Here is a 13,202-nt window from a genome sequence, read left to right on the forward strand (position 1 = left end):
GCTGGGAAAGCTGTCACAGCAGGTTCATGCACAGTTGCTTTTCCAGTCATCCCTACAGACTTACACATAGATAGATATGCCGGATGAACAAGGCCATCCAGTGGTTGAGCAAGTCTTACAGCATCTCTTTATATAATTTCTATGGACATTTTAGGCTAAATGACAAATGTATTAATTATTAACCAAACAAAAAAAACCTGAAAAAAACAAAACTGTGTGTAATATGATCTCTCGCCCTTATCTTTTATAGCAATTTGAAAATTCTGTAAGTTTCTACAATAATTTGAGTTTTAATGACAGCTTGAATATGATTAATAGTAAAGTATTAATTTAAACATCGTTCAGGGGAAAAAAAAAAAAAAAACATCCATTAAGATCAGCACGGTTTACAGGTAGTATCAGATACAAGCCCTTGATTTACACCCAAGAATTCTGGACAAGGAATGGCAACAGATGGATGTTTAAAGTAGTACTACAATCAGTCAGTGCAAGACTTTGAATACCATATACTTTATAAAGGAGTATGCAATTTCCTTCACATCCAGAAAGATTAATGAAATATCCAAAGGAGTATTCTTATGTGTTAATCATGAATCTAACCATCCATCTGAATGCTATGTGAACTGCATCTGTTACTCTGCAGATGTGCACATTCTCCCTCATCACCCCTCCTCATCCAGACCTCTGCTCTTTAGCTTCTCTGTTTCAATGAATTCTCATAGATGAAATGTTGCATGACTTGTTACTTCGCTGACCCCTACAGGTGAGTGGTTGTAGATGTGTAAATCAGCCTGAATCACTGTTGCTATCCTTTGCTCACCCCACAGTCTACACTCTGCTGTCACTTTAAATGTATTCCACATTGGCATGGTTTCAAAAATGTGCTATGTGCAGTAAAACAGATCTGACTGTTGGGAAACTGTACCATGATGACAGTCTTTGATAGGCATGGTCCATCAAGATTACTGTAATCAGACTGACCATGTTATTATTGTATGTTCTGTTGTCACATGTTGCATTGTGTGTCTGCGTGTTCATGTGAGATAGTAGAAGCAGGAAGAGAAGGACGGTAGAAAGATGTAGTTATACACAGGTCAGTTGCCATTAATGACTTTAACATATCATGTAAAATCTGAAACACAGTTTTCCCACTTGACATTTTCACCTTCAAATGCTCCCTTCCAATAGAGGGACTTCACAGCCTGGCTCTGTGTCTGAGTGGAGCAAATGGAAAAACCATTCATGATACAGGAGAGCTGAGACTAATCTGATCAGACACACCTACATGTGTAAACAACTGTAGTCAGCAACGGCGCTGTCACTTCCTTAGTTTCGTAATTGTGTTGTTATTGTCAGGTCATTTTTTCTTTTCTTATAGTAATTAACAAAACACTTGGGTCACAGTGCTGTATAAATACTACTATATATATATATATATATATATATATATATATTTTTTTTTTTTTTTTTTTTTTTTTAACAATTTCAGGATTTCCAGCTTGGATTAGTACTGTGAAACCCCTTACTTTGACAAGAGATATTTGAGTGAACTAGCTCTACCAAGCCTTAACTGACAAGGTGAATCAGAGGGGTTTAGGGGGTTCCTCCCCTGAGAAATTTTACCATCCTTCTCTTCAAGATACATGGAGAGAAAAACAGAACTTATTTGATGTCATGACACACTTTCCATCATTTCCAATCTCTGTTCTTTACTCATCAGATTGTAATATGAACCCCGTCCAGGCAAAAAAAGATGACATGAGGCTTCTATAAGAACAAATTTCTAAAATGTATGAATAACTTTATACATTTTGTTAAGGACGCAATAACATTAGCATAATAGGATTTATTTTTCTACCATCCACACTGCTGTGATTGAGAGCAGCTGCTGCTCTGCAACTTGAACAAGTTATTTGTCTTATCTTGTTTATTTCTATTCAATTTGGTACATAAAGCTTTAACATGTGCAGTGTGGTACAATATCATCAGTTTCAATCATTATAAATGGCTCCCAAACTGAACATAGAGCAACAAAGTAGATGCTTGGTCCTTTTCATATGCAGGTGGAAACATGGAAGCCTGCCTTTGCTTTTCATTGCTGTCTCTTTATCATTTCCTGAATTGGACAATGCAGCACTGTATACTCATATTAACGCATCAACTGAAAATCTTGAAAGACACTAGTCGTAAGGTCACAGAGGATAACAGGCTGACTCATCTCTTCCTGCTTTAGACTTCTGTGGCTTTTAAATTTAGAGATTTATGGATGTGTGTAGCACTCACATTTGTTCCTGTAACAAAAACCTGGCCAGCACTGAGGACACCGAGAAACTGGAAGACCTACTGGGTTTGGATGTGATCACTGAGCCACATGTTTGGTTGAGATGTCCTTTTGGCATCATTTAAGACACCATGAAATAATTCCATTAACTGTGGACAGATGATTTAATTTACAGGTCCCCCGTACACAGGCAATATTTTTAACACTGCACTTTGGGAATTTGGCAAGGACTTTGACACTAAATTAATATTACAGTTGTATTTTGTAGAAGCCTGAAAATATTTTTTAAAGACACTCTAATCTTGCAGTCCTTGTTGATATAGTAATGCTGTTTGCACAAGTTTATTAATCATATTTTGTGCTGTGATCTTTCAAAATGTAATCATGTTGCCAGTGCAGTAAATTAATTTATTTTATGGCTACAACTGGCAATATCATTTAGGCAAATATTTAAAAGGATGGGAGTTCTATCTAGGTCAATCAAGACATCAGTCACTGGAAAAACAGAAATCAAAAATCCTCTTATTGTAGAATTTTCTGCAAAAATATTTCAACTGCCTCAGAGACATGAAACACGAGAGTAAAGGCTGGATTCTTTCTGATGTGCACACCATATCCACGAGAGCTGCCATGCAGTTCTGGCAAAAATCCTGATCACACACGGCTTAATGTGACAACATTTTCATTGTGACATAGAGGAAGATAACTGAGTAAATTGTTCTTACTTTGCCAACAAGTCATATCTCTTAAACTCGATATATTTTGTCTGCATATGTCATTCTGCATTGCTTTTCATGACTTCACCTGCAAAATTGTTTCTTTACCTATTTCTGATGAGCCTGTGTATTTGATTGCAGTTGTGTAATTTCATACAATCAGGAAATCATTATCTCCACATGTAGCCCAGGTTTACAGGATTGCCTGAAATCTACATTTTTGACACTGGAGACCGGACAGGTATGTTATTCAGGTTGAGTAAGGCAGGCAAATATGACACTGGCAAAGGTTACAAGCCTGCACAGGAATATTAAGGGCAAAAAATGCAATGATTAGGCTCAAGTCACCTGCATAAAAGATGCAAAATTAGTCACAGAAGCCAAGAGCTGACGAGGAACAGATGCACAAGTAACTATTCTACAGACAAGAACCTAAATAAGAAATGAAAAGGTGATGGGATCACATTTCAAACTATCAATGACATTCTCAACTTACACCTTTTAAATGTTTTCTGACATATTCTTTGTGCACATGCAGTTAGTAAACAAAATGGTGCATCTATTTCTTCTAAAATATTGACTAGTAAACATGTACTCTAATATACAGTGTACAGTATTATGCTGTTGAATTGGAAGAATAAGAGAGAGGAAAAGGGAAATGGCACAGATAGTGCAGTCAATAAAAAAAAACAGGGAAGAATATGCAAAGATAAAGAATAAGTACAAATACACATTTTATGCAGCGTGACCTTCAAATTCTTACAATGCCACTCAACAAAATACACTCCTGTTAGTCTTCTGTGCAAGAGGGGTCCTTTTTCAATTGTAGCATCATTTTATAGACATCATGTTTGCAGATGTACTGCAAAAATTCATTCCTGGACTCCATTCTATGTTCAGTGCTATGAGTCACACTACAGAGATCAGTCATGTAACTTCTGCCAGTAAAGTCCACAATTTACGCTGGTCATGTAGTGCATGTGTATTTTATTAGTTCATTAGAAATTAAAAATTATAAGAATAAAATTATTCCTCATCGTGTACAGCCTATTGCACTTTTGTAGTTATGTTTTTCAAGTTTTAAATGGTCCTTAAACATGTTTGTGAGATGCTCGCACATTTTCATCACAATCCTAATTTTATGGAAGTGAAAGCTGTTTTCCATTAATGACATTCTGTTTGACTGAATTCACTCACATGTGTGTTCAGTGTGGCATTTTTCTGTATGTGCAGATGAAAGAGAACCTTGATAAACAGAGGGGGGATATATAAGACTAGCAGCAGGACCTTGATATCCTCTAATGGCCCTAATGGAATGCATTGTCTTTACTGAGGCCATTAGAGCCCAAAGGACCACTAGGCATGGAAATATAGTGGGATTAAAAAAAAAAGGTAGCAGGGGACACTTGCGTTTTCACAGTCCTAGGTCACCCAGCCTGTGTTCGGGGGTATTCGATCAGAAACATATGTTTCAAGCTTTCTTCATGTTCTATCAATGAGGCCCTTGAAAACACTGGAAGACCAGCAGCTAAACAGGAAGCTGCTGAGCGAACAGTGGTGGTCTTGGTGTTTCTGTAGATCTGAATCTACAGAATGAATGAAGAGGCAGGTAATGTGCACCACTACCTCAGAGAAGCTCGTAACATAATCTGTCCTGTGTATTGTTTGCGCTTTCTACATATGTGATCTTGTTTTCCCCTTAGACTGACTTCAGAGACAAACTATTCTGTTATCACTGATTTATTTTCATTCACTGCTCTACTGCACCAGTATTTATAACATGTTATAGTTTATCTTAGGTAATTGTGTGTGTTTTGTTTTTTAAATCGCTGACCCTGCATCATCATTTCGTTCTGCAGCGCATCTGTGATGTAGTTTGCCTGAATGACAATGTAATCTAAATCTGAATCCCTTTTTCTGTGGGCTGAAGATTAAACTCAAAAATAACTTTATATAAATAACGTAGAAACAAGTATTGTGAATTAAATGTTTTATGTTATTTCTTAATATCAGTGCAGTTCATTGATTATGTCACTTAAGGATCATGAAAATACTGTACATAATACTGGTGAACAGTGTAACAGGACAGAATTGTTTACTTGCCAACAGTTTCTTTGCAGAAATGCAATGACAAAAATATCCTTGGATCCTTGAAACCTTGAATTCTTGAATCCTTGTCATGACAATATAATTTTATAATCAAACTTGATTTGTTTGAACAAGTCTGTGATGTGTTTGTCCACAGGTTTATAATTTCTATCACTGCTTCTCTGTTTAAAAAGCATTTTGGTCATACCTGTCAGTGTGACCAGGAATTAAGAGGTCTTGCATGCCAGGCTGCTAGAGACTGTTCAGTCTGCTCCAGAGAGCATGGGGTTCAATAGAAAAATGTTTGCAGCCCCTTTGAATATGGTTGTCACAGTAACCTGATCACTGCAATCAGACGGATAAACAAAGCAGTAAACACATGAGTTTACTACTCTGTCAAATGACAATGTGTATTTCTGGCATGTTTATACATACCAGGATGAGGTCACACACATTCACACGCACTAACACACTTGTGTATACTGCACATCCACCACAGGCCACACACACACACACAGCACAAGCACAAACAACAGACCTTTTTCACAGGCCTTCAACAGCAACATCAAAACGAGAGAGATGGGGCATTTTGGCAAAACAAAATATCTCCCTCAGCAGAAAAAAAGGTGAAGTGAATGGGAAATATAGCAGCAGTGATAGAGTAGTTGGTCTGATTTGTTTTCACTGCAGCAGGGAAAAAAAAACTTGCGGACTGTTAGATGTTGAATCCAAAGTTCCAGGTAAAAGTGTAGCAAAGTATACAGTATAGTAGCATCTACAGTGGTGGAAAAAAGTTTTCAGACACCCCATGCATTTGGGAAATATTGCATTAACAATCACTCTTAGGTCTTCAAGTAAAACAGTCACAGCTAAAATACTAAACGAATCCTTAAAAAGCCATTACAAACTTAATGTTGATTGATTCCATAAAAATAAGACATTTTGAGTATTGGGTCACTCACACACACACACACACACACACACACACACACACACACACACACACACACACACACACACACACACACACACACACACACACACACACACACACACACACACACACACACCTACCTTCTTGGACAAACTGCCTGAAATGCTTTATTGCATTAAAATTAATAATCAGATTAATCATGAGGATGGATTAATCGGCATTAATGCTTCCATTTTGACAGCCCTAGTCATCACAGCTTGTAGGATTATATGCAGACATAGCGTGCAAGGCAAACTGATAGTTCAGCATCACATATCAGGAAAAATGCTGTTTACACCTTTCTGTGTTAAGGGCTATTTAGAGCAAATTCCTGAGAAACAACAGAATAGCTGCTAGTCTGACATCAGTAGGGACAAACATTACCATGAGCCATGAATGGTTGTTGACTAGCCAAAGGTGATGAAATATTGATTGATAAAGCTGGAACTAATCAAAAACAGCCATCTGAACTAACAATACCAACAGCTGTAAAACTTATTTCAGATCAGTACATTTTCAAATAACCAACAAAATCCAGCCTTCAATCCCATAAGTACTGACTGAAAATACAATATATTGCTCAATAGCCTTATCTACATTTCTTAAGGGTGGTTCTTTTACACAACTCTACCCCCTCTTAATTTCACAGTAATGTTGATTTGAATCAATATATGCATGTAGAAAAAGCAGACATAACATTTATCTGGACAGAAACTTTTCTCAACATGGCAAACACAGTTCAGTCTTCCCGATTCTCCCTCCTATTGTGCAGCATGAACCCACTGAAGACCGGAGAACAAATAAGAAAAAGACATTGACAACTGAAGACAATTTCGAGCCAAACAGGGTTTTGCCAAAGTCATATCGAACATGAGAGGAGAGGGAACTGAGTAGAAATAAATTACTTTTGGCATTGTCAAGCCAGCTTCTTAAAAACTGCATTCTTACTCAAAAGGCCCAAATCCATCTGGTTTCATTTTGTCTTAGCCGTGAAGACTAAAATACTCAAAACTCACTAACCCTCAAACACCCACAGTGTAGTCATTACAATAAGAAGATGTTGCTGATCTCAGAGCTGGGAAGCAGTGAGCCATCATGAACTTATCAGGCAGCCTGTAAAGAATCCCCAGCTTTTACTTCCCATCATGAGCATCTTGCCACGACCAAAGTGCTTTTCACCGTCACTGTGATTTACATGCTTAATGATACAGATGACAGTCAGTAACAAGTTGGTAAATCAGCAATGACTGGGTCAAGGCCAAACAGATAAGAGTATTGTCGTGGCCTCAATGACATTAGTGGCTAAAAATATCACCAAATTCCAAAATTTAACTACTGCTGAGCAGAAATGTCCACGACACAAAGGCTGTAAAAGTGTCTATACAGTGTGTGATATACTGTACTTCAGTGGCCGATTTCCATAAATTCTCCATTTGTGAGTCTATGATAAAAAACACACTTATACACTAATCGTGCAGTGATGCGTTTTGAAAATCATGTTGTACTTACATACCAAACATGACAAATAGAGCAAGGAACTTTCTCAAACACTGAAATCTATTTGACAGTCCAATGCCAAGTTCAATTCAGAGGCTAAAATCCTTAAAAAATGTTAGCTCAGACAGACAATGCACATCAGCAGGGTCATGTTTCTTAAAGCTCCAGGTGGTGTCACAGCATGTTCATACACAAACACATTCATTTTCTTGGTATTCAGGGTAGCAAGAAGTTGAAAAATGTCAAGTGAAAATTGAATGCAGTTTACTCAAGGCATGATCTTTGACTCTAAGGTAAACACAAATGAAGTCCCACTGTTGGCGTGGCAATGACTCAGAAATTGGTTGACAGGGATTTTGACAACCACAAAGACTCCAATAAGTGTAGGCTATTACTTGAATTATATATCCTTTAACCATTTTCACAATGCTACACGTGCCATTTTCAGGAAAATGCTATACAGTATACAAGAGTTTTCCCTCTAACAGCCCACGCTTTTGCTAATACTTCAGTAAAATCATTACAGCAACCCAACTTGTAAAAAAGCATTGAAACAAGAAGACTTTGCAGTTTCAATCTTTGAAAAAACACATGCACTGAACTGGAGCAACTGGTACATATTTCATTTTGTAGTGGAAGTTATTCAAACAAAATAAATGAGGCATTAAATACAACCTTTTATACACCAACAGGAATATCCACAAGAAATCAACACATGTGGTTCTGATCATAGCTTCTGAAGCCAATGAAAAACAAAGGATTGAGCTCTCTAACAAAGGGTCAGTGCCCCACATGCTGCAGAGGAGTTAAAGATCCTCACACATAACCAGGAGGTTGATGATTCCTTGATGATCATCTGACAAGTAAATGGGGATTGCAAATAGCAGAAGACAAGAAATTAATTTTTTCATTATCTGACTGGATACAATAGGAAATATTGGACACATGATAGTAAAAATAAAGAATAATCCTGTTTTTGTAACAAATGCTTTCACTGCAGTAGCTTTAATGAATCTGCTGATCTTAAGCAGTTCCAGGAACTAAATTCCAATGACCTTGTTTAATGTGGCAAAACACCTTCATCTCATCATCTCTGTCGGCCCGTATGAATTGCATTAATAGGGTTGTAAATGAGGTTTTGCAAATCCAAAATGAGCCCCCGACATCTTTTGGCTGCCTGACTCAGCCAGATATATTCGGAGCTGCCATGTGATGACCCTAAAAGGCCAAAGGCCACATCAGACTCACAGCAGACAGCTGTTAACATGTGTGACTAATGTTACAGACTTGTCAGACATGTCAAGAGAACTGCGCTCCTTTCTGTCAGTATTGTTAAAAATCCATGCAACTTCAGTCAGTCTGTCTGCAAGAGTGAGACCACAGAAGTAAATTCCAGGAAACAGATTGCGCTACAGCTCACACAGCACACGTAGGTACTACATACACTGCATCTCATATGTTATGTCGTTGCAAACATAAACATGAAGTATTTTTAATGTAAAAATCACATCGTAATTAGGACTCAGAACTTCATACCATCCCTCAGGACAATGAGGATACTGATTATATACAGCGAAAACCACGAACACGAACGTTCCATAAGTTAGTTTGGGATACGGCGAAAAGAATGAAGAGGCTGAGCATAGTGCATGAGGGGAGTCAGAGAAACAGAATACACACCCAATATGTGGCCAAGGCTGTCACAGTCAGATTAGGACTGTAGGATCCAAAAATCACTGGAAATCAAATCCATACAAAGGACGCTACCAAAACAAACTCATATCCATCACAAACCATTTTCCTTATTTTCCTAATTCATGCTGTAATTTGTAGACAACATCTAAATACATTTAGATGAGAAGGCAGATGGCTACCTCCCAGCCCACACTGGCCTGGAATGGTCAACTGAATGGTTTAGAAAACAAACAGCCAAAATTGATTCTACCAACCATTCTTTCCTTCATCAAGCTTCAAAATAAAGAAAAAAAAACTGGCTTTCTGCCCTCATGTCTGTTTGGCCTGTATTTTGTCATTCCTTTCTGCACATGTGGACTTACACAACAATTAATATTTTATGCCTTCCTTTACATACAGTACATACAAAGTCACTTGGATGCTTGTGCATCTTTATCTAAACTGTTAAAGAAATACTGGGTTTTTATTTATTGCTCGATAAAACATATTGCTGGAGTGAGCACACCTGCAAACAGATGTTTAGACACAAACTCCCAACAGAATATAGATGGACTACTTTACCACATCAAAGTGACGTATTATTATGTACCAGCTCACATGCACAAAAATCAGGTCTTTACAATATCTCTGCATATGCATTTGTATTGTAAAGACCTGATTTGTATTATAAAAAACAGGTCTTTACAATACAAACGCAGTTCATGTAAGGCGATATCCTCTTCCAAACTGCACTATTTCTGTCATTCACTTCCCACAGAGGAAGCCCCCAGTCACAACCAGGCAGTGAATGTAAGGAGCTGAACCCAATGCTGTATGTGTCTACAGATTCCTCAGAGCCTACCAACTAGATGAGATTTTTAACAGCCGACCTGTTGCTCCACACTCTCACACTGAATGTTGAAAGAAGAGTGCAATATCATAGCAGTAGCATTTACCACTGCCATGTGTATGTAAACATAGGTGATCTCCTCAGGTTAGACAACATTATGCCGAATGAAAGTCATTATTAAAACAGGAGGAATTCTATTTTAACCCCAACATGTTTTTAGCATCATAGCTTAACAGTAATACAGCTGCTATTGTAGTGGTTCACCATCTGGACTAAATTAAAGCAAAGGGGGAACAGTTTCCGCGGCCAGAAAAAAAAAAAAGGATGGACCAGAATCAAGTTTGTGATCATCGACATCACAAACAAATCACTGATAGCTCTCCACATGCAAACACACACTCATAAAACCTGTTGCAAGCTATGCTCTCCCATCGCCTCCTCTCCTCAACCCCCTAAGCTTCTTATCACGGCAAATTTCCATCTCTAAGAAGAGGCTTAACTCCTCAGTTATAATGACTTGGATCTAGACATAATTAACTCTATGTGCCTGTCGAGATGAAATATTCTGCTCTGTTAGCAGATTAAACCCACTTTGACTGGGGTGGGCATGAAATCATGCATAATTGAATTAAGTCCTGTTTGTGTAAGATTACTTGTGAGAGATGAGAATAGACCCTCAGTAACTCCAATTGTTACAGGAGTTGGGAAGTAAATAAGAAGTGTGGAGGTATGCAGGCCTGATAGAGGCTTCTGACAATAAGTTTCTGACAAATCAATTCTGACAATAAAAAGAGAAGAGAAGAGGTGTTGTTGGCTCCATGGGTTGGTGTGTTGTCCAGATGTGCAAGTAAACAACATCGATGACACAAGCCATGGAACATACCAACCTTGCCTGTGACCTGAAATAACTGATGAAAGGGATCCTCATAAACCCTAATTCCATGCAAATTACTGATCCAATAATGCAAACATCCTTCTCTCTAACTCTTCTATTTGATATTTACTAAAAGTTATATTGTATAGCCTAAATAGAGTGAATTAGTGATAATTAGTTAATAAGCATCTAAAGAGGAGAAACGGGGCCACACTTGGTAAGTAGTTTACATAAGTGACTCCTGATAAGTTGAACCATCTGTTAAGCACCACAAACAAGCAATGCCTCCTCTACCACTCATTAATTAGTCATCATTACCTCCGCCAAGGAGGTTATGTGACACCCAGCGTTTGTGTGCGTGTCTGTCTGTCTGTCTGTCTGTCTGTCTGTTAGCAAGATAACTCAAAAACACCTGGCCAGATTCACATGAAATTTGGAGGGGATGTAGACTATGGTAAGAGGAGCTGATTTAATTTTGGTGGCAATCCAGAAAGGATCCTGGATTCTGGATCACTTTGAATTTTTTAGTATGTTGTAGTATGTGGTCCAAAATAGGACAAAAACATCATAGGTTAGTATGTCGTCCGACAAATTGGAGCAAGGTGTCCAGATAGCTCAACTGGTTAAGAAGGTGATTCGTAAACAGAACTGTGTCAGAGATGCAGGTTTGATTCCAGCTCATGATTCTTTACTGCATGGGTTTCCTGTTTTCCTCTCTATCCTTGGCGGAGGTCTGCACTCTGAGTGCTTTTCTAGCTATTATTTTCCATACTGAGTACCTATTAAGTGGTCCTATGAACTTTGTAATGATGACAAATCGCTACTGACGTTTTGTAGGGGAAATGTAGGGGAACTACTTCAACTCATCATTTTAACTCAAAATAAACTAACATAGTCCTAAAGTGGTAGGATTTTAAAGTTGAAGTAACCTAACATTTACAAAACAGGCATATGAACTTTAACTTTCTGAATCTCAAAACTTGCTGGAAGGTTTGAAAGCTATGTTCTCTTAAAAAAAAAAACATCTCCACAATTTTAAGATTTACTATGATAAGAAACTAAAAAAGAAATGTTTTTTTCCAAATTACTTTTCTGACGTGTGAGCTACTCATCTCTGGCATGCTGTTCCATTGGGGAGGTTAAACCAAATCGAATCTTAAAATAGAGATTTTTCGTCAAAGCCCCTTTATTCTAAATGTCTAATTTAGAAAAAATAATTATGAACTATTTGCTGTAACCAGATTCTGTCATTACTGAATCATTTGTGACCAACGGTCATGTATTTATTTAGTAAGATAAGTAATCAAAGAAATTCACCTTCCAATTTTCCAGTATTTTTACATTATATATATATATATATATATATATATATACACATATATATGTGGCATCAAACCTGGGTCACATGGCACAAAGGACATTTTTCACTTCTCTCTACTACGAGTCATGTTGTGCTGTTTCCATAGAGGTGCGGAACTTTTACAATGTAGTAAAAAATGACCTAACAGTGAGTAAAAACGTCACAGGAGCAAAAAAATGCTTGAGGTTCAAAGGGTTCATTCAATAAAAAACTTCTTTACAACATTATCTGATTCCAATAACTCCTAAAGACTTGATACTTTACAATGCAGTCGATAAACATCTACGTTAGAAATGCAGCGGACAATGAAAACAACTTCCATCTGCAAATGTGACAACAACATATATGAAACATCATTTGTATGTGTTCGTGTCTGCGAGCTTGCATGAGTGTCCGAAGTATGTGCATGATTGTTGTTGTTTAACAGTGTGGACGCGGGAAACCAGCAGCTTTGTGAGCAGGAACATAGTATTTGGAAGGCAAAAACACATGGTTCGATTTAAAGACAGTTTAAGTTGTGGTTTGATGGTCACCATAAATGCCTTTTTCAAGTGAATGACTCAGAAATCTTGACGGTGACAGTCACAATGAGTTGTCCATAAATAAGACATGCATTCTTTAAGTTGAAGGTCAGTTTCACAAATTCAGCCGCCCAGTGATAGATATCATTTTATCTGAACAGCAAAAGATACAAATTCGGATTTAAAGTTACACTCATTAAAAACACTGAGAAAACGTCTAAATATGGGTTCTTTATGACACGGTAACAAAACCGTTTGCCTTAAAAGTTTGTGGTTAAGATTTCCAGCAGTGACTGCATCATTATTTGTGCAATTTAACTAAAATAAATACTGAATGTAATACTACAGTGGTATATATTGGAGCACAT

This window comes from Acanthochromis polyacanthus, chromosome 13 (assembly GCF_021347895.1).
Source record: "Acanthochromis polyacanthus isolate Apoly-LR-REF ecotype Palm Island chromosome 13, KAUST_Apoly_ChrSc, whole genome shotgun sequence".
NCBI classification, from domain to species: domain Eukaryota; kingdom Metazoa; phylum Chordata; class Actinopteri; family Pomacentridae; genus Acanthochromis; species Acanthochromis polyacanthus.